The following is a 24054-nucleotide window of genomic DNA, read 5'->3' as shown; positions in this document are numbered from 1 at the left end:
AAAGTAAGAACCTAGAAATCATCCTCCAGGAAGTTCTCAAAGAAAACTGCCCCGATGTTTTAGAACCAGAGGAAAAAATAGAGGTTGAAAGAATCCACCAATCACCTCCTGAAAAAGATCCCAAAAAGAAAACTTCTAGGAATATTATAGCCAGGTTCCAGAATTCCCAGATTAAGGAGAGAATATTACAAGCAGCCAGGAAGAAATAATTTGAATATCGTGGAAACACAATCAGGATAACCCAAGATCTGGCAGCTTCTACACTGAGGGATCGAAGGGCTTGGAATATGATATTCCGGAGGTCAAAGGAGCTGGGATTAAAACCAAGAGTCACCTACCCAGCAAAATTGAGTATCATGTTTCAGGGGAAAATATGGTCATTCAGTGGAATAGAGGACTTTCAAGCATTCTTGATGAAAAAAACAGAGTTGAATAGAAAATTTGACATTCAGATACAAGAAGCAAGAGAAGCATGAGAAGGTAAACAGGGAAAAGAAATCATAAGGAACTTATCAGAGTTGAACTATTAACATTCCTACATGGAAAAACAATAATTGTAACTGATGAAACTTTTCTCAGTAGTTGAAGGGAATATATATGTCTATATATGAGGGCATATGGGCATATTAATACATATGTGAATGTGTGTATATATGTTTACAGGTATACATAGATAGAGGGCACAGGACCAATTTAACAGGAAGGGATGATACTTAAAAGGGGAAATTAAGAGGTGAGAGAGGAATATAATGAGAGGAGATGGGGAGAGATAGAATGGGGTAAACTATCTCATATAGAAGAGGCAAGGGAAAATGGTTACAATGGAGGGGAAGAATAGGAAGGCAAAGGAGAATGGGTCAACCTTATTCTCACTGACTTTGGCTTGGGGAGGGAATGAAATACACACTAAATAGGTTATCTCACCCTATAGGAAAGTAGGGGGAAGGGGATGAGAGGGGGGATGATGGAAGGGAGGGCAGGCTGGGGGGTAGGGAAGTTGGAAGCACCCACTTTTGAAAAGGGATGGGATCAAAGGATAGAATAGAACAAGTGGGAGGTGGGATAGGAGGGAGGGAAATATAGTCAGTCTTTTACAATATATCTACTATGTTATTGTTTTGCATTAGCCACACATGACCAACCTATTCTGAACTGCTTATCTTCCCAGTAAGTGTGGAAGACAAGGGAGGAAGGGAATGAATCTGGAATTCAAAGTTTTAAAATAAAATACTTATATATATATATATATATATATATATATATATATATATATATATATACTATTATTAATACTATTTTACATGTAATTGGGAAATAAGATATATATGCGCTGGGGCATAGAGATCCACTGGAAAAGTTGAAAGGGGTATGGGAGAAAATATGGGAGAGAGCAGATTAGAGGAGGGGATATCCTGTGGGACTGCTATTTTGGGGTGGTGGGTAGGGGAAAAAAGGGGAGAAAATTTGTAACTCAAAATCTGGCAGAAATGAATGATGTAAATCAGAAGTTGATAAAGCATTAAAAAAAAAAAAGACTATGCACACTAATCCTCCCCTAGACCACACCCTATAAAACAATTACAGTATCCTAAATGGCTGAGTCCTGAGACCTCATTAATATTAGTTCAACAAGAGACCAGATTGAAAAAAAAAAATCTGGTAATGAACAAGAGAGGGTCACCAGAAGGCTGAGACCTCAGAGATAAATTGCAATGTGAGTGGGTCTCATTGCATTTCTGTGACTATGATCTAAGACCCCATTATCTTTTGGGTCTGCTAGATTACATTGATATCTCAAATTGAGCTCCAATCACTAGGTCATTTTCTTAACTCCTTTCTATTCACATTTCAACTGTCCTCATACATCCAAAGTTTATTTCCTCAAACCATGTTCAGTATTTTTCATTTATCCCAATTTTGTTGTTGAATCCTTCTGGTCATATCCAATTCTTCCTGGCTCTATTTGGGGTTTTCTTTTTTGTTTTCATCTCTTTATTGATAGTACAGCCAGTGCTGGTGAGATGTGTAGGAATCAGATTCTCCCCCTGAAGATTTTCTCTAATTCTATCAAATAATACCATAATTGACTTAAGCAAAAGAATCCACCAGGGAAAACCTTAGAAGAAGGAACTTGTAGAAGCAAGCAAACTGCTTGCATGCCATGGGATTCTATGCAAGAGATGTCACAGGAATAAAATGCCTAGCTCCAAGTTTCAGAAGATGGAAACTGGTTGGAATGAAGAATTCCTATGGAAGAAAGAAGTTCAATCATGGGACTTTGACAAGGGTTGGTAAGAGTGCAGAAGGCTGACACTGGACAATAAAGCTTGAAGATGCAATTGAATGTAAAGTAATGTTAGACACGGCAAGCAGATAATTGTGGTTTGGCAATACTGTGATCACTCTCAAAATTTGTTGTTGTGGTTGTTTGTCCTTTTCTCTCGAAGCCGACCATGACATCTGGGAGGTGATGCTATAACTTGCAAGTGAAATTGAATTTAAGTGAGGGAGGGTTGTGCAAAGTCACCAGCCTCACTTTCTCTTCTGGAGCCATCTGAGTCCAATGGAAAGATATAGATCAGGATGATTGGAAGTGACCCCATACGCTAGAAATTTAAAATGAAATATAAAGATGTGTTAAGTTTGAACCAGCATCTATGTGCTTTTTTCGCCCTAGTTATCGACTTTGGGGTTGAAAGTCACGTTCGTAATATGAACATACTTAACCCTGAAAGCCCAGGGAAATAGATGTGTGTTGCTGAATAGTGTGAGAGAGTTAGCCTCATGAATCAACTCCCTTCCCTAGACAATGAGTGACAGAAGTACTATTAAAAAGGAGTAAGACTGTGGCTGATGGGGTAAGTAAACAGTCATGGGGCTGAGAGAGGAAAGAATCCAAAGTGAGGTGTGGTCTTGATGGGGTGCTTGGGTGCCTGTGTTTGAACCACAGTTTGTAAATTCACATCCAGTTCCAAAATTACATTTCTCCCTAAATGTCTCAGGCAGTCTCTAGCTCAAGGCATCATACCGTAACAAAATATGTATCTCTTTCTGATACAGTAGCCAGGTGCACCTATAGAATTCAGTAGTTTGACCCAACTGTGTGCTGGCTGAAGCATCTGTGTACTGGGTCATACCAATAATATGTATCCTAGACTCAGTCATGTGTATACTCCCTAGCCCATTATATACATCCTGAATCCCTCGTTAGCTTGGGATATACATATACTCCCAACATCCATCTTGTCAAACATGACATTGATGGGTGGCAGCTTGGTCAGCCCTGACTGCTAGCTGACTTAGTGATGTTTCAAGCCTAAAACCATACCTCCATGCAGTCCCTCCTTGGGCTATTTCCCAGTGAATTCTGGGCAATACACCTGCACAGTAGATATTAAAAGTGCATGTTCCTTTAAGAACTGACCACTCTTTAACTCCTCCCTAATCCTGTCCTGACTCACCTAATCAGCATATTTGGCGCAGGTTTTACTATAGTTATCCTATATAAACTATAATATACCTACTCTAAGGTTGAAGAGTCCCTAAAAATTTTTGCCCACTGTATAGTGTATCAATAAATTTTTGCCACCTTGACCTGGAGAATGCCTGAGTACATGAATTCATTCCAGACTGCTTTCCAGGGACTCTGCTTATTGGGGTTCCTGGACTCCCTGAACTCCTTGACCCTCCTTCACCCCCATTCTGTCAGTCTAATTATACAGTTTGACTTGCAATGTATGAAAAATAAACAAGGAGATGATAGCCCCTGAAGCTTCCTCTTCCTTTGCATTTAATAAAACAAAACCACTACGGTCAAGTCTTTCAGACCCTTGCTGTTGGACAAAATTACTTTGCCTTTAGCAGTCTGAGATGTCAACCACATCAATCCATGTCTGTTATTATACAGAAACTTTTAAATCTCAGCAAAACATATTAAATACATATAATAAAGAAGTGTGACTTCTTCCATGACAATTTCCATATTTTCAGGAAAGAACTTGATGTGGTGGATGTGGTTTTCTGTGGACATGAGGAATTCAAGGCTAACTCTGGCAAAAGGGTTGTTCTGATAAAACTTAGGAAATATGAAGAGTGACAAATGTTATGATCTCTGTTGCTATTTAGTTTTTAGTTATTGGTTTGCTCAGAAGCTCAAAATTTTGTTCTTGCTTTAAATAGTGTTCCCTTGTATTCTCAGTAAAACATTTGTCCCCTTTAACACAAATGATTTCTACTATGCTGAGAGCTGAATCTGTGGCCTATAATCTAGGTGGCATTTACTGCAGCAAGGTCCCGGTAAATCAAAGTCTGAGCTATACATAAAAAAATTCCTTTATAAAAATACAAAACCCATTATTGTGAAAATGAAGCAATTGTGCTCCCCACCAGAGGTGCATGGGAAAGGGGAGAAATGAGATTGGTTTGAGATGATCAAAATCAGTGAGGACAATTGTTTGACTATAGTTATTGCATGACAAGAGTCCGGCTACTTCCCTGGGATTCTCATGCCTCCTGCAGGCCAAGGCCAGCGCCAGAAGATAAGCAGGCCCAAGGATGATCACCTGTCTGCCTTTGGTTGCTCAGTGTAGCCTCCAAACTGTTCTGTGCCTGTGGAAGCAAGCGTTGTTTTCTTGTTGGCTCTGAAATATTTCTTAATGACAAGTTTAAAAATAAGCTAGGTCAGGCCTGCACAAATAGCCCACAGGTCACTTGCAGTCCACCATAAGATTTCAAGCAGCCCCTGTGCACTTGCTCCTGTTTATCATGTGACCCGTAGCAAGCAACAATAGTCAGTCTGTCTCTAGTCTAACCTATCTGCAGCCTGAAGAAGTTTAGCCTATTTTAATTTTGGCCCCTAACTACTGACAAGTTGTGCAGGTCTAAGCTTATCTTAAAGCTGTTTAATAAATCTATTCTGACCACTAAGCTGCCTTTTTAGAGAAGATGCTCTACACAAATGCTGTACATATAGAGTATTTCCTTCCCACTTGGTATCTAACAACAATCTAAGTTACTAAGCAGCAGAGTGTATTGACACTTAGAAAACAGACACTGATCTTGAGGGATTTATGGCTTTTTCTAAAGTCCTCACTTGGAATTTTCCAGCTTTTGTGATGTATTTGACTCGTTTAAATGGCTTATATTTCTCTCCATGCATGTCAAGGTGATTTACTTTGAAGCTTGAAATAAGAAGTTGCTGAATCTTGAATTGAATGTTGAGGCTTGGGTTTTCTTCTGGTTTAAGGGCTCTGGACTATAAATTCACCAATCCTTTAAGACTTGGGGTAATTTTCCCAACATCTTATGTTAACACCTTAGTGACAGGATCAAATGTGTAGCTGACTTGTGTAGGAGGTAAGTTCATGTTCAGTATGACTTTGAGCTTGTGAAGAGTCACTGTGATGCCTTCAGTGGTTTTCCCCGTGTTTTGCTTTGGTCCAATCTTAATATCAAATCTGTCATAAGAGCTGTTCTCCTTAAAGCTGATGTTGTGTTTCACATACAATGGAATTGCTGCTAAATTTTGTAAGCTGACACAATAAGAAATGAGTTGGAAGTTTCCATCTGGAGGAATAAATAACAGCACTCTTTCTGACTCCCAATGTTTATGCAGGAGTGGAAGCAGACATCATCTAGAAGCCTTGGATTCATGAAGGAAAGGTAAAGATTAGGCATTTCAGAAAGTTTAATTCAAGCATCAATGACCCTTTGAAATTCTGCAAAGATTGTAGAAACTGATTCACATCACTTCAATCACATCAAAATCTGCTTCATTGTTTGTGTATTTCACACCTGCATGATGCCATGGGATGTTGGAGAGCTGTCCTGTGGGGAGTATGTCCCCAACATTACTACTTCCTGTAATAGAATTAACAACAGAGCATAGAATTGTGGGTGGTTCAATCAGTTCTTTCAAGATGTTAGATTCAGTTGCCAGAGGAAATCCATTGTCTAACATTTCTTCCATATACTATGACCATGTTAACCATTAATTGTAGCCTCTGAACACTCCTCAAAGTAGCCCCGAAAAGTGTCTAGGACTCAATGCAGGGACTCAATGATGAAGAATGGTAGCACCTTGGTCTGTATGACAGATCCAAAGAAGAGTTTGTTCCTGTTATGCTGATGAGGTATGCTGAGGCACTGATTTGACATTTGGCACATTCTCTGACATCAGCAGCTTTCTTCTGGGCTTCAAAGAAATAGTCACAGACAGACTGGCTTATGACACTCTTGGGAACAGACTATGGGTCATGTTCCCAAGGAGCCAGGCAGACTAAACTCAATGTTCCAGCCCATTTTGGGTTTTATTGGCAGAGATACTGGAGTAATTTGCCATTTGTTTCTTCAACTCATCTTACAGATGACTAACTAAGGCAAACAGGATTAAATGACTTCCCCAGGGTCACACAGCTAGTAAGTGTATGAGGATGTATTTGAACTCAGGAGGATGAGTCTTCCTGACTCCAGGTTTGGCCCTTAATCTACTGCACCACCTAGCGACCCCATTATGCCTATTAAATTCAATTTTATTGGATCTAGGTCATCATTTTAATCTATCAGGATTTAGGGGTATTGAAGGGATTGAGGAACCTATTTCTGCCATTAAATGTACTTCGGTCATCTATAAATTGTATGTATAAATAATAAATAATGTATAAATAATACACACGGCATCTATACATTTATCTAAGTAATTGTTAAAAATAAATTACATTATCTTTCTTTATCTTTGGGATGCAAGACTATGGTGAGAGCGAGAGGGGTGCAGTGAATAGAGCACCAGTCCTGGAGTCAGGAAGACCTGAGTTTACATCCGGCCTCAGACACTTAACACTTACTAGCGGTGTGAACTTGGGCAAGTCACTTAACCCCAATTGCCTTTCCTTCCCCCTTCAAAAATTTTTTTTTAAAAGGTATGGTCAGAGTAGGTCAGGTTGCCAGGGATAGCAGCCAACCAATATGAGATGGTACTTACCCAGGACAACTAGCTCCAAATTTTACAATGAGGTTGTGAGACCCTACTTCTCTATGATAGTGTGAAGCAATGAAAACTGGTTTGATTGGCATGGTTGAAGTCCCTGACAACGCATATACACTAAGGCTAATAAACCCAGAGAATAGGCATTACCCCGTCACATCTTCTTGCTGAATGGCAAAGGTGGAGTTCAGTTCCCTATGTCTTTGAGCACATTTCTCATTCCATTATGCAATGTAGGAAATATCCTCCTTTCACTGATTTGTCCCAGTTCATTTATTTTTCCCTACATGTGACAAGGTGTAAAGCAAAGCATGAACAGCTTTCTAGAGGACTGCTGCTGTGAACCTCTTTTCAAGGTTCTAATTAAACAGTATAGTGAACTCTCTATTTATTCAGTAACAAACTAAGACAAAACATTCATAATAAACAAAGTACAGCATACAGAATGTTATAACTTCACAACTTATCACTAAAATGGCCACATAGTTTTCACCAAAGTGATCACACTTTGTAGTGTTTCAAGTTTTAAGCAAAGGATAACATTCAATTAGTAAATCCTTAATTCTATCACAAAGTGCAAAAGTTAAAGTTCTCTTTAAACAAGGTGCATTCATTTAGTCAATCACAAAGTACAAAGGCCATCCACCCCTAGGTCACAATTAAGTGACAATATATCAGTTACTACTAAGTACCCTCTTAAGGGGTAGTGGAAAGTACAAAGGCCATCCACCCCTAGGTCACAAAGAAGTTATAATCTCATCAGTCAGCATTAAATACCAAGGAGAGGTCTTTTCATCTTGACTTGAGGCAGGCTCTCAGCTTCCATGGTTCCTCTTTCACAGTCCCAGCTCCCGCCTGAATCTAAACAACTGCTACCTGAGTTCAAAGGCAGACAGCTCCCAGTTCCTCGTCCAGATCGTCATGCACTTCCTTTTTCATATAGAAGCCCACAGTGTCTAATCCACCTCAAGTCCTTCACAGTTTCTGTTCCTGGGAAGACAAGGCTTAGCAAAGCCACAATAACATCCATTCACATTGCCAGCATCCCCATCAATTCACTTTCTGCCTGTGAAATTGACATAGACCCAAAAGAGACAGACAAAGTACTGACACCACAGTCATGCTGCCTCTGGCAGCTCTGGCTGGCACTTGGAAGTCCTCAGCAGCTCCAGCTCAGAAGCTCTTAGGAGAAGTTTTGGCTGGCTCTCAAAAGAAGTTCTTCCACCATAAGCTCTGTTCTCAAAATTAGTTTCTCTTCAAAGTTCTGGCTGGTTCTCAGAAGAAGCTCCGCCAACATAAGCTCCATTTTCAAAATCAAAATCACTTTCTCCGGCCTAGGCCTGTCCTTCACAGCCTCCACACAGCTTGCTCCAAGAAGTTCTGACTCTCCAGTATGTGCTTTTCCTTATATAAGGTATTAGCTCCTCCCTGTTCTAGCCCCTTCCTGTTACACCAGGAAGTCCATCCCACTGTAGGATTCACAAGTTCTGAGTCTTAATACTTGACACAATTATGAACTTGAAACTAAGTGCTAAGTACCTGTTAGCTTGCCAATACAAGGAGATCTTCAAATTCCATTACTATTACACAAGGCAGTTGCTTATTGGTGCCATGCTGACTTTTTTTCCTGGAACTCTGTGTAATTTGAACCCGGAGGAATTCCAGGTCTTCTACTTATTGGCTTGACTGCTGGTAATGATTTTTCTTTGACCACAGAAATTCTTGGGATGGTTTGCATAATTGTAGGGAGGTTGTGATATGTATTTCCCAAGAATTAAATCAGAGCTCTTCTGAAGACATTGAAATATTGAAGCATTTTGAAAAAAATACAGCATAAAGATTTTTTTCTTTCTTGGGAGTTGCACTATATTTAACCAAAATATATTAAAAGAAATCATCTCCAGGCTAGCAAAATATTGCTGTTCCCTATAAATGTGGAAAATTGGGCTCAGATGGCCAAGTGTGAAGAAAACAGAGGGAAGGTGGAAGCTTTGGATAAGCCTCAGGGTAAAAGACACAATACTCAAACTTCAACCCAGGGATTTGTTTCTATTTTTAAAACACACCATGGAGCCTATAAAAGTTATTTAAAGAAGTGGGTTAGCTATGTCTCCTTTCAAATATTCAGAGAACAAAAGATGAGCCAATTTGAGTTAAATATAATTTTTCCTTTGCTCCCCAAGCCCACCATAAACAAGAAAGTTAATTTCTTCATATATGATAACCTGAGCAAACAATTTCTTGTTCTTCCAGTAGTTAAGTAACACCTCAGTTATCTTTCTGAACATGGCTATCTAGGTAGGAGTGTGTTAGAACCAGCTTTAACTGGTTTGAGAAAGCATTATTAAATTTTCAGTGCAAAAATTTATGCCAGAAATCAGGAATTGCTCCAATTCAAGACTTGATTTATTGTTTTAGTGTTTGTTTAGGTTTTTAAATGTGCTAATAATGCAGATTAAACTTAAAAGTGTGTGTGCATACATTGTTTTATTTTTGTTCTTCCCCCTCCTCCTCTCCCCAAAGTCTGGTTGTTAAATAAACATTTACTAGCACACTTCTATATTGCTCTATAAACATCGAGCTCTGCAGCAGTTCAATAAAAGTCTCAGAGAATGAAATCATCACCAGACATGTGGCCTGGTGACTAAAGACTAATAATATTGGCATTTGCATACTGCTTTAAGGTTTACAAAGTGCATTAAGATTACTATTTCATTTGAGCCTTATAACACCCTTGTGTTTAGGACAGGAGAGACCCAAGAATTAAGTACAAAGGTCAAGGATTTGTTACAATAGAAATTAAGGTAAACTAAGGTACAAAGTTCTGAACATGATCAATTTATTGACAAAGTACAAATTTGACAATAAACAGGGTCTCATCCTCAGCAGAGCTAAGACCCCCAAATGGTCTTGCATCCTTTTTGTAAAAAAAAAAAAAAAGGAGGTGGGGCGGTCAGGTAGCACAGTGAGTAAGAGCACCGACCCCAGTGTCGGGATGACCTGGGATCCAATCTGGGCTCAGATACTTAGCACCACATGCAGAAATAACTGGCTGTGTAACCTTGAGCAAGTTACTTAACCCCAATTGCTTAAAAACAAAAAAGGAGGCACAGTCAAAAAAAATAGAAGGCAGCATTATAGATAAGGAGAACAATAGGATTAGTCACAAAGCTTGTAAAGAACAAAATGATTACCTGAAAATTAGGAATGAGAAGCTAGTAATAAGCCCTCCTTCCATCCTGTGTCTAAAAAAATGTTCATTGTTTGAGTCCACCTGTCTGGACAATTTAGCAATAGTGAAATAGACTACCTTGGATAACAGATCAGACTGGCATTCACTTGCATCCTTCAAGAATAACAGATTTCCTTGACACAAGAAGAGAACAGTGATTATCAGTGATTATCTGAACTTCTAAACTTAGCTCAGAGACAATGAGTGATTTACAGGAAAGCTGAATTTCCAAACTCAATGCTAAGACAAACGAAACATGACTTTGGTAGTTACAAAAATGTTGGTGGTGATATAGAATGAAGTCAATAACAAAATAGACTCAATTTGATTTTTCCAATTTTCAGATTCAAAGGAAAGATTCTCAGGCTTTCACTCACCACCTATTTTCTCTTACTTTTCAAACAATTCTGACAAAGCTTTACCTGATTTCCAAAGCTATAAGAGAATGCAAACAAAAAATATAAAAGAGTTCATAGATTTAGACCTAGAAGGGCCTCCAGAGGCCATCTAGTTTAACCCATTGGTTTTACAGATGAGGAAACTAAGATCAGGGAGTTTGTGACTTTCTCAGGGTCACATAGGTAGTAATTATCGGAGGCAGAATTTGAAATCCTCTGATTCCATAGTGAGAGTGTTTTCCATTTTGCCACCTAACTTCATTCAATAAACATTTATTAACCACCTACTATTATTATCAGCTACTGTCCTGGCCATTAGAGGAAGTTCAAAATAAGTAATAGACAGTCCCAATCTAGAAGGGGGATAGAAGATATGCGCTCAGATAAATATAATATAAATTAGAAGATAAAAGTATGCATAGTAAAGTATGGGACAGGAGACAGAATGAATTGGATAGGTCAGGGTACTGCTACCACTTTAATTCCCATCACCTTCCCATAGTACCTGACAGAAATATCAATGTCCCCCAAATCATTATATCTGCTTCTATCTTCAGCCATCATTGAAAGGTAAAATCACTGTGAAAAAATGGGTCCACCTTCCTCATCATCACCAGTAACAACTGCCATTAACAGGCAGATGAACACAGGAGAGCTGGAAATGGCAGCACCCTGCTTCCCAGATCATCCTTCCTGATTCCAGTCCAGTCCCCACAGAAAACTCCTATGGAGAAGGGGCAACTTTTGTTACTGATGGCTTTTCAAGTACCACTTCCAGGGTCAGCACACTGCCCTACTTAAGTCAGCAAGGCATGTTGGGGGAGAAATAAGAAGCAGGATGTGCCAGGCAGATCAAGCCAAGCACCACTGCCTTGATCACCATTTCCCCTCTGACTTCAATGGAGATAGCCCTGGATGCTGAACCTAGGAATCTTGGGTTGCAGTGCTTCAAGACCAGTGCCCAAAGCCATCATTCAGGGAAGCAACCCTTGTCCAGATTCAGCATTGCAGCTGTTCCTGCAGGTGCTACAGTCACAACTACTGAGGACCCAGAAAGGAAAGTGCTTGGCACTGTCAACTGGCTCAACATCAGAAACTGCTAAAAATTTTATCAGTAGAAATAACATCAAATAAGAGGCATTGCCATCAGCTTTTCTGCTGAACCCTAAGAATCATAGAATCTTCCCATGTAACCTTCTGTATGTGTTGTTGATCCCATTAGAATGTGAACTCCTTGAGAGGAGGGTTTGTTTTAGCTTTACTTTTTTATTTGTTATAAATCTCCTATCCTTACCAGAACTCTTTTAACATAACAAGTACTTAATAGATATTTCATTCATACATTCATTCAATCAAGTTCATAAGAGAACTATGAAGGGCTGTGAGTTTGGATGAAGGAGAAATAATTTCTCACTGGGGGTAGGGGATTGGGAAAATTTTATGGATAGCATTTGAACAAAGCCTGGAAAGATGGACAGAGCAGTTAGGTGGCACCATAGTGAATAGAGTGCCAGGCATGGAGTCAGGAAGATGAATCTTCCTGAGTTCAAATCTGGCATCAGATACTTACTAGCTGTGTGACCCTGGGCAAGTCACTTCATTCTGTTTGCCTCAGTTTCCTCATCTGTAAAATGAACTGAAAAAGGAAATGGCAAATCACTCCAGTATCTTTGCCAAGAAAATCCTAAATGTGGTCAGGAAGAGTCAGACATGATTGAACAAAAGCAGAAAGATGGATAGACTATTAAGAGATAAGTGCAAGGAAAGAGGAAGGGAATAGGCATTTTTATGTGGTGCCTATCATATGGCAGTCACTGTACTGAGCATTTTTTACAAATATCATCTCATTTGATCCTCACAACAACCCCATGAGGTAGGTGACATTATTATCCCCATTTTATAGTTAAGAACATTGAGGCCAACAGAAGTTACATAATTTGCCCAAGATTACACAGCTAGTGATTGTCTGAGATTGCATTTGAACTCAGGTCTTCCTGACTCTAGGCTTAGTGCTCTATCCACTAAGACATCTCACTGCTTCTGGCAAAGTTTTCTAAGTATAAGGAATATTTCGGACAAAAGTATAGTGTGTGTGTGTGTGTGTGAGTGTGTGTGTGTGTGTGACAAGATTGGAAAGGTAATGTGAAATCAGATGAATGTGAAAGTCATGGGCTATTAGGCTAAGAAGTTTGACCTTTATTTGGTAGGTTTTGATATTTATTAAAGATTTCTATGCTATGTAGGGACATTTAACCTTAGAGCAAGTATACTTTGTCTTAATGATGTGAATGACTTGTAATAATGACAGATTTGGAACCAAAAGGATAGAGTTCAAGTCTGGACTTTGTTCTGAAGAGCTATGTTGTCTTAAACATATTATTTCACCTTCTCTGAGTTATGCTTTGTTTTGTTTTAAATGAGGGACTTGGGCTAGATTTTCCCTAAAATCTCTTTCAGCTCTAGAAAATTCCATTATCTGAATGAAAGTTTCAGTGCATCATTAGAAGGTAAGCTCCTTTAGAGCAAGGATTGCTTCATTCCTGTCTTGCATCCCTAGTGCCTAGAACATGTAAGATACTCAATAAATTATTTTTGGTTCATTGGCACAGCATAGTAAAGTGAGTATGTTCATAATAAGGATCCTAAATTATCAGGAAAATATATTATGTCCCCTGTGGTATCCATTTGATGGTAAGGAAATAAGCAAAATGTTTAGAGAATTTTCCATCCAGAATGGTTAAAATGAAACTTAAATCATATTTAATTGGATACTTCTGAGTTATCTGGGTAATTTTACTATCTAATCTCATTTTCTGAGAATTCTAGATAACAGAGGTTTTCCTATGCAAATAAACTCCAGATGTGCATCTGGACTTGGAGGAACCTAAAGTCTTGGAACAGTGATCCTGAAGAAAATACCTGAATGGATTGTTACTTCTTTCTTCTTATCAATCAATAAACATTCATGCAGCATTTACTATATGCAGGCACTGTGTTAAATGGTAGGGATACAAAAATAATCCAAAGACAGTCCCTGCCTTCAAGGGGCTTACAATCTAATGGAGGAGACAACCTGTAAAAAAATAGTTATGAAGCAAGCTATACCTAAGATAAATAGTAAATAATTAACAGAGGGGAAGCACTAGAATTAAGAGGAGTTGGGAAGAGTTTCCTGTAGAAGGTGGAATTTAGCTGGGACTTAAATGTAGTCAGGGAGGTCAATAGTCAGAATAGAGAAGGGAGAATGATCTAGGAATGGGGACAGCCAGAGAAAATTTCTGAAGGCAAGACATAAGAGTGTCTTATTGCTGGAACAGTTAGGAGGCCAATGTCAATGGATCAAAGAGCATGTGTTGGGCATTAAGGTATAAGAAGAGTGGAAAGGCAAGAGGGGGCTAGGTAAGATAAGGAAAGATAAGAGGTAGGGCTTTAAGTGCCAGACAGAATGTTGTGTATTTAATACTAGAGGCAAGATGAAGCAACTGGAGGCATGATGTGAGCTCAGGATATCAGAATCACCAGTGGCTTCCAGAACTATTACAAAATCTGGAACTGGAAGATACCTTAAAAGTCATCAAGCCCAACATGATTATTTTGCCGATGAGAAAACTGAGACGAGTTGGTTGTGATTTTCTCAAGATCATCCAAAGAGTATCAGTGGTGGGATTTGAACCCAGGTCCTCTGCCTTTAGAACCAATGTATCTTCCAGTGTGCCACAATGCTTATAATGCATATATATTTCCAGTAAAAGGAGAACCTAAAGTGAACATGAATGCATGTTTAACATTTAAAAGTTTGTTCACTCTTTTGTGAACTTAACCCATTCTACTATATAAGGAAAGAGCATTAGTTACCACTGTCTTTCTAACTGTCAATTTGTAATAATAATTTCCACTTGCTGGCTATGTTAATAACTTTGTGATTCAGATTAAAATAGATTACACCTCAGTAGAAAGGCAGATCCAGGAACTCAAAAGAAATTATTGAAGAAAAATCAGGATAGTACCAGAGACAGTGGCTTTTATTACTAAGAAGTCTTCTGAAGGAATATTGAGAAGAAATGGGGATCTCCATTTATTTTAAGAATGTAGCTAATTGGGTGGAATTTTTATGATCCTTATTTCAAAAAAAAGGAAGCATGGGATAGGAAAAAGAGTGATGAAAGACGAGAACCTGATGCTTTACAAATATGCATCAGCAAGCAGAAGGAAGTCTAGAAGGGGATATAGACAAGAAGGGAAGGTTTGCTGCTATTGTGTTAAATTTATGTGTGTGTGTCACACACACATAAATTTAACACAGTGTATATGCATATGTGTATATGTATATACATACATATATAATGTATGCATATGTGTATATGTATATACATATATAATATATGCATATGTGTGTGTGTGTGTGTGTGTGTGTATACTTGAATGCAGCCCTAATTATATGGGCTACTCACTCAGATAGTGTTGTGATGGAGAAGAGAGACTTAAACAGATCCTAACCAAAGGATGTAGCTGGAATAGCTAGAAAAAGAAAATTTTTTTTTTGCTTGCATCAGCATTAATTATAACCAGACAAGAATTGAATGATTACTAAAATTTCTTTTCTCTTAAGGAGTGGAGTAAAATGACAGCAATGAAAAGACAGTGAATAATGAGAGAAACATTTTGAGTAGGAAGAAGGCAAGGGTTTATGCTGCCACCTGCCAAGGCTGAATTAGCTTTTGAACTCATCCCTCTTCGAAGAGGAAAAGGAGTAGTCTGTCAGTGCTAAGGGAGATTGTAAGCTTCGAATTAATCCTTCTTGCCTCAGTACCATCTACTTGGGTCTTTTATCAACATGGAAGCACTAACCAGGCAAGAAGCCTGTGAAACCAGGACTAACATTTAAAAGAAAAAAATAACTATTTAATAGATGCTCACCATTCCATGTACAATTCTATTTTTTATTATTCTTTATACATTGAAAAGTTCATGTTAGTTGATGATATTTAAGCTAATAATTAATAATATTTGACCTGGAATCAGAACAGATGTGGATTTGAATCCTGCCTTTGCCATTTATTAGTATTTGACAATTAACATCTGAGCTTCAGTTTTCAAAATCTGTGAAATGGGGCTAATATCTGTAGTACTCAACACATAGTGTTGCTGAGAAGCTCAAATGAGATTGTGTAAAAGGCTTTGTAAACCCGGGAGCAGTATAAAAATACCAGCTGTTGCTGGTTGCAAAACACTTTATTTACATTATTTCATTTTTTCTTCACATCAATCAAACAACCAATAAGCATTTATTGAGTACCTGTTGCATTTGAGGCACTGTGCTAATAGAAGTTGGAACACAAAGATGAAAAACTCTGAGTTAGGCTCTGTTCTTATCCTAATTTTATTGATGAAGAAACAGACTGAGAGAAATAAAGGAATTTGAATAGAATCACAAAGTTATTAAGTATGTGAGGCAAATTTGAACATAGAACAGGGGTAGGGAACCAGATGTGGCCTCCAGGCTGTAGGTTCCCCATTCCTGAGAACTTTCTGACTCTCAGTTCAGTGTTCTAACTTCCTCATATTTAAAGATAAAGAAAGTGAGGTCATGAGAAGTCAAGTGACTTCTCCAAGGTCATGGTGTAATAGTATATTGTAGAGCTTGGTTAGAATGACACTTTAAAAACTTGTTTAAATTCATTCAAAATAAATGAGGCCTTTCCTTCCTTCTGAATTTAGCAATATTCCTTTTATAAAGCACTTATTTTTTTTATAAATCTAGGGCTATTATTTGTACATTTTCCACTTTGATATTTTTCAGCAGGTTCACTTTGTAATAAGACTCTTCTGAATTAATTTGATAAGCCTGAGAGAAAAGATAACTTCAGTATTTCAATAAGATTTAAATTAATTTTGAGTTGGAAACCACTGGAGAATACTCCAGGTCTCTGGAATCAATAGAATTAGTTGTCAATAAAAGAACTATAAGCACACAATGCAAATACAATTTATAGTGATGCTTTTCGATATTTTACACAGAGCATTAATTTATGCCTTAAAAATCATTCTATTCTTTAGTGGCTTGGTTCCATGGAAAGCAGAAAGACAACAGCTCAGGACATATTTTTCCCTGATGGATGGATTCAAATATTATTCTACCATGAGAGCTATTATTGAAATAAATGTGATTTATATCTGGAGATTTCAATTCATAACCATATTTTCATGCTGAGATAAATTAGTGAGTATCAGTTAAAAAGTTCAAGTATAGACCTGATTGGATGTTGTAGAGGGGACTTTATGACCTCTGAGGTGTCTTCCATATCTGTGATTCCATGACCATGAAGTATTTACTGAACAACAACCATATTTGCATCCACCTGTTCACCCATACAACTGCTTGTCCTGGTCTTTTGCTCAAAAAGACCCACACCACTTCTCTTCTTGGCAGGTTCCTTTTGCAGCTTCCATATTTTGTAAAAAGAGTCCTGGTTGGACTATCTTCCTGTTCTTGGCTTTCTTTGTCCTTCAAAGCTATGCCCCCTCTACTGCCGGCTTCTTCTAGAATTTTGTTCAGTACCTGGAGCCTCCTCACTCTGAAAAAGTCTTCTATCCCCTAGGCACACTTACCATGCTATATCCCTCCACAGGACTAGCCTGCCCCTCCCCCTTTTTTTCCATTGGTGAGTTTTTCCTGAAGCTGCTATTTTTTTTCTATTTTTTGTGTTTGGTTTTGCTTTTTCGAGAGGAGAAGGTAGGGCAATTGGGGTTAAGTGACTTGCCCAGGGTCACATGGCTAGTGTTTGTGTTAGGTATCTGAGGCCAGATTTGAGCTCAGGTCCTCCTGACTCCAGGGCTGGTGCTCTATTCACGTGCTCCACCTAGCTGCCCTATGGAGCTGCCATTTTGTAATGGGACCCAGACAATCCTGCCTTCCTTTCCTTACTGGCCTTGTTCCTGACTTCCTCTGGACTTCAAATTCATGCTCCCATCCTAGGTACTTTCATGTGAGCTGGAATAGTCGTGTGGATATTAATAGAGGAAGTGGAATTTTAAAGAATTGTGGAATTTTAGTAGGATAAGAAAAAAGGGCCTCATTTGATACAGGTTTGTTCTAGTTGTTTGGTCATTTTCAATTGCGTCTGACTCTTCATGACCCCATTTGGGTTTTTTTTGGCGAAGATGCTGGAGTAGTTTGCCATTTCCTTCTCAAGTTCATTTTACAGATGAGGAAACAGAGGCAAACAGGGTTATGTCACTTGCTCTGGATCACACAGTTAGTAAGTGTCTGAGTCTGGATTTGAACTTAAGTCTTCCTGACTCCAGACCTGCCACTCTATCCACTGTGTCACCCAGCTGCCCCTTGTTTGTTCTAAAAGACTGCCATTAATGAGAGAGGGAAATATAGGAATGAAATTAACGATGATGGGAGTGAGATATTAGAATAAAGGTAAGTTGATGATAATTGATGAGTGGTAGACTTTTTTGGGGGGAGTGGAATCATGACTTGTTTTGAAAATAGGTTATTATTTTTCCACCTATAGGCATGTAGCTGCTTCCTGATTTGCAGAAAGCAATCTGTCCCCTGTTCTATAGGAGACTCACAGCATTCCAACACCCAGAAGGTATTCCATAGCTATCTTTCTCAAGCAGATGAGTGAAATAAAGGAAAGATCCCTAAGAAAGGATGTAGTTTCTTCCTACTAATATTTGGATGTACTTGGATGAGTGGAACACAACACCACTTAAAGAACATTCAACTTCCTCCTAATTGAAGGATGATCCCATTCCCTTGGGTCAGTTTTAAGAAGGGTGATTTGAAATCAAGCATTGGTTCTTTACTGGTGCCTTTGGAGGCAAGGAAGTAGCTCAGAGGAAAGAGCCTGGGCCTGGAATTTGGAAGACCTCAATTCAAATCTGACCTTAGGCACTTACTAGCCTTGTGACCCTGGGAAAGTCACTTAACCCTGTTTGCCTTAATCTACTAGAGAAAGATATGACAAACCATTCTAATTAATGTGCCAAGAAACCACACGACCAGTATTGGCTTGGTAGTTGACAGGAATAAACAACAACAAATTGGTTTCTCAAATTGTGGTATATGGATATAATAGAATATTACTGTGCTATAAGAGATGATGAGAAGGTGGATTTCAAAAGAATCTGCAAAGGCTTACATGAACTGATGTAAAATGAAAGTGAGCAGAATCAGGAGGACATTGTACACAGTGTCAGCAACATTGTGCTATGAACAACTTAGCTCTTCTTAGCAATACAATCATCCAAGACAATTCCAAAGGACACAGGATGGAAAATGCTATCCACATCCACAGAAAGAACTGATGGAGTCTGAATGCAGATTGAAGCATACTATTTTCACTTTATTTTTTTCATGTTCTTTTTTTCTTTTGGTCTGTTTCTTCTTTCACAACATGACTAATACGGAAATATGTTTTACATGATTGCATATATATATATGTACATATATATAATTGCTTATCATCTAAGAGAAAGGGTAGTGAGAGAGGGAGGGAGAAAATTTGGAACTCAAAAATATTTTAAATAAATATTTAAAATGTCTACATGAAGTTGGAAAAAAATACTACTTTAAAAAACCCTCATGTTTCCTAAACTCTTTGTCTGTCTTTCTGAGTCAGGTTCCCAATAGAGCTAGGGTTTACCAGCTTCCTGGGGCTATATGGAGTTGTCTGAAAGAGGTGAAGTGGAACTAGGAAAGGGGAACCAATGTGGTTGAGGGGAGAGAGATGACTATTTCTTAGTATATACCTGTAAAAAAATACAGGAACATGACCTGGCTGCCAGGTACTGTGCAGGTAGCAAAGAGTTCACACCTGTCCTGTTTTCTCCCTGTCTACCCAAGTCTTTCCATAAGCCTAGAACTATATCCCATTATAGCATAATACCTCTCACACAAGGGTTGCATAATAATAAAAATGTGTGCAAAAGGTCCAGACAACTTTGAGAAGAGATGTTATCTGGCAATATTGCCAAATGAATTCAGTCAATGGCTAAAAAAGAATGGGCTCTCTATAACTTTTCTGGAAGGTGCTCACCCGTCCTTTGTATTAAAGACCTCAACTGGCCAGGAAACCCTTAACTCCCAAGGCAACACATTCTACTTTGGGACGTTGTTGTATTGGTGTTGCTTTTTGACATTTCCTAATTTTGACATTTTTTGTAGACACTTCCTAATATTGTGTTGTCATGGTGACTTCACAGTCTTTCCCAGAACTTAATTGGCATAATCTCTGCCCACATCACATCTGCCTCATGCATTTTGAGAATAAGTAGAATCATCAATTCTTCCTCCTCCATTGTCTCTTTGGACCCTTAAATCCCCATGAATCTTCATGGAAGATAGGTACCTAGGACTGCTACCTGCACAATTTAAGATAGGAGGAAGAGGCTGAAGAAGACCAAGTACTTCCCTAGTATTGTGCCATACACATTAAGGAGAATAAAATTTGACTATCCCATGCTCCCAACAGCCTTGTGTTGGGAATAATACAAATATTATTATTTCCATTTTCCACATGAGGGAACTGAGGGTCTGAGAGCTGAAGTACTTTGCTTATTGTCACACAATTAACAATCAATAGAATGGGAACTTTAACCCAGGTCTTTTTATCCCATGTCCAGCATTTTTTTCTGCAATATCACCATGAGGTTAAACTTAGAGGGAGGCACATTTCAACTCAATTTAATAACTGACATTAACATAATATTTTAAAGTATGCAAAGTGCCTTCTATACATTATCTCCTTTGATCTTTAACAACTCTTTCATTTAAGTACTTACAATCCCCATTTCCATTTTACAGACGAAGAAGCAGAGATTAAGAGACTTGTCCCTAGTTATGCAGCAAATAAGTATCAGAGAGAGAATTAAACTCAGGTCTCCAGATTAGCACTAAACCACAAACTATTTTGGTCAGGTAGTAAGAAATTTCTTTTCATCGAAGGTCTTTAATCCTTGAATGTTGTAGAGGAGATGTATACATTGCATAAAGACTAGACCAAGTGATTTCTGAGGTCCCTTTATATGAATTTATTATAGAGCCCAGCATGAGATATAGTCAGAAGTACCTCCCCGAACTCATAGGTAGATTGTGGCTATATAGTGTCAGAATATGTTTGGAAATTGAAAATCTAGCTAATTTAGTCCAGTTTTTAAATAGTGTGCATGAGAGAAGGGCTGAAGTAAAATACATTAAACAATATGAAGTCTCAAATCATCAAGCATTTATTAAGTCCCACTATGTGCTGGGAAAAGTACTGGGAAGTGAAGAAATCAGAACCAGTGACCTTGATTATATAAAAAAAGGAAATCTAATTGTGCATACACTTTGACCTAACAATATCACTTCTAGGTCTGTGTTCCAAAGAGATCATAAAAATGGGGAAAGGACCTACATATACAAAAATATTTGTAGCAGTTCTTTTTGTGGTGGCAAAGAATTAGAAATTGAAGGGATATCCATCAATTGGGGAATGGCTGAACAAGTTGTGATATATGAATGTAATGGAATACTGATTAAAAAAAGAAACGCAGAAAGACATATGAAATGATGTTCAGTGAGGTGAGCAGAACCAGGAGAACATTGTACACAGTTACAGCCACACTGTGCAGTGACTAAGTTTGATAGATTTAGCTCTTCTCAGCAATTCAAGGTCCTAAGACAACTCTAAAAGACTCATGATGGAAAATGCTATCCACAGGGTGGCTAGGTGGCACAGTGAATAGAACAAAGCCCTGGAGTCAGGAGGACCTGAGTTCAAATTCGGCCTCATATACTTAACACTTACTAGCCCTGTGATCTTGGGCAAGTCACTTAACCCCAATTGCCCTACCTTCCCCCCTCCAAAAATTTAAAAAAAAAATTTTTTTTTAAAAAGAAAATGCTATCCACATCCAGAGAAAGAACTTTGGAGTCTGAATACTATGTGCTCTCCTTTTCTTATGTTTTTTGTTTTGTTTCTTCCTTTTCATTGTTCCTCCCATTAGTTCTAATTCTCCTTTACATCATGACTAATGTGAAAATATGTTTACTATGAATGTGTAAGTAGAACCTATATCAGATTGCATGCCATCTTGGGGAGGGGGGAGGAAAGGGAGGTGGAGAAAATTTAAAACCTAAAATCTTATGAAAGTAAATGTTGAAAACTATAAATAAATAAGTTGTGTGTACATATACATACATATATATGAAATCTATATGTAACAATAATTAGCATTTATATAATTGAATGAAAGAACATTTATTAAGCGCTTACTATCTACAAGCAGCTAGATCACTCAGGGGGTAGAGTGCTGAGCCTGGAGTCAACCTGAGTTCAAACCTTGCCTCAGATACTTACTAACTGTGTAACCCTGGGCAGGTCATAACCTCTGTTTATTTTAGTCCACTGGAGAAAAAAATGGCAAACCACCATAAGTTCTTTACTAAGAAAGCCCCATATGGGGTTAAAAAGAGTCAGATGCAACTCAACAAAATTCTGTCAAATGCTGTGTTAAATGTCAGGTTTGCAAAGTACTATAAGACTTAACGTACATTTCTATTAATAATAAACTATTATTTCTATTGTACATTGTGAATCTCAGAAAAGTTGTTATTTTTCCATGGTCATACAGTAAAGGGAAGAGACACAGTTTTACCAGCTCAAGTCCAGCACTCAATTTCAATGACACATGGTTAAGACCCTCTGATTTAAAGAAAGCCAACTGGCTCCTAATTCTCAGCTCCCCATGAGACAATCCTGAAACCATAGTAACCCCTGGGGGCACTCTACCTGAGGGATCTAACTACATCTGTCAGACAGCCCTATCCTGGAGCTATCAAGTGTAGCTACTGATGAATGCCACAAACTAGTCACAAAGTCAAGCAATAAAAGAAGTTTGTTTGGAGAGCCAAAATACAACTATCTTAGTGAAAAGCAAGCAACACAACTGCATTTGTCACCCACCCATCTCCTGCTATGACATATGGACAAATCAAACCCTGGAAATTGCTGTGTTTTATCCATTTGCCAAACCAAAGAAGCAGGTGAAGGGCTGAGATGAGATCTTGCAGGCCCATGAAAATGTGTCCATTTAAGCAATCTGACAGTGTGTGCATATGCACTTATGTTTCTGAAATTTTAGGAACATTAAACATACTACAGGAACACCTGACTCCTGTAGACACCAAGCTGAGGGAAAAAAAAGAGAAGGCAAAGAGTTTCCTTCCTTCCTTCCCTCCTACTTCTTCTTCATTATTTTTAAAACAAAAGGAAAAAGAACCCCAACAACCCACTTAAGGTAACAAAGCTAAGGTGTGAATTAAACATTATTGTGAGAAACTGTGGGGTAAGGAAGGAAGAATTTGAAGTCAGTCAGGAAACCCAGATTAGATAGCTGGACCCTGACACTGACATTTGCTAATTTTAGAATGCACTCTCCCTGCACCCCTGTGAATTCTTAATTTACTTTAAAGCTCAGCTCAAAGGCTACCTTCCACAGGAGGTCTTTTCCTAATCTTTCCAGGTATTATAAATGCCTCTCCCACCCCTCCAAAATTACTTTGCATTATGCTAATACCTATTTTACATATAGAAGCACCAGAAGCATTGGATAGAGCTGGCCAGAAAAATCTGAGTTCAAGTGCTATCTCTAACACTGTGTGACCCAGGGCAAGTCACTTAATCTCTGAGTGCTCTATGAAACTCTCCAAGACTGTAAGTTGCAGGGAATGGATTGACCTACAATGGTAGAGTGAATTTCCTTACCTGGGAGTTCCCTATACCAATGAAATCATAAACACAGTCCTGTAAACTTCTAAAGAAGCAAGAATTATTTGATTTTTCTTTTTGTATCTCTAATCCCTAGTACAATTCTCATGTTGCTTTTGTCTTCTCTACAATAAAGAATGGCTTTTCCGTTGGAAATGGAAGATCAAAATGGTAACAGGGAGTTGATACCCAAGATAAGCAAAGAGATAGTAAGAGAGCATATAGTTGGCCTTCAAGAATTCAGGTCACTGTCCCAGATGAACTACATCCTCTTGCTACTGAAAAGACCATTCCCCCAACTTTTTGTCTCCTTATATCACTTCATATTGTCCTTTGATTCCATTTCCCCCAAAATTCTCTGATCACACCAAATGTTTATTCCCTCAAATTCTTTTATTCTTTCTCCCTGATTTGTCTTTAACCCCATCCATATCCTCCCCAGCTTCTCTGATCCCACCAAACTTTTGTTTCTCCAAATTTCCTCACATTTTCCTCCTAATTTTCTCCAGCTCTCTTGACCTTGTATCTATCTCAACCTCTCTGATTCTGTCCAAATCTTGACTTTCAATTCTCTCTCTGAAACTACTCCTGAAAGGAGATATATTAGATAAAGAGAGATTTAGATCTAGGAGAAACTTTAGGGATTATGCAAGTCCTTCTTCATAAACAGGCCTT

General features: G+C 38.4%; 1 pseudogene; it reads right to left on the bottom strand.

Moving 5' to 3' along the window:
- Window positions 1–4777: 4777 nt before the first annotated feature.
- LOC138163970 (AP-3 complex subunit mu-1 pseudogene) lies at window positions 4778–11173 on the bottom strand (annotated as a pseudogene).
- Between the last annotated feature and the right edge of the window lie 12881 nt (window positions 11174–24054).

This window comes from Petaurus breviceps, unplaced genomic scaffold (genome assembly GCF_028583685.1).
Source record: "Petaurus breviceps papuanus isolate PSGF00001 unplaced genomic scaffold, PetGlider_PUasm1.0 189, whole genome shotgun sequence".
NCBI lineage: Eukaryota > Metazoa > Chordata > Mammalia > Diprotodontia > Petauridae > Petaurus > Petaurus breviceps.
Note: the sequence above shows the minus strand (reverse complement) of the source record. Positions and strands in the feature narration are given on the sequence as shown.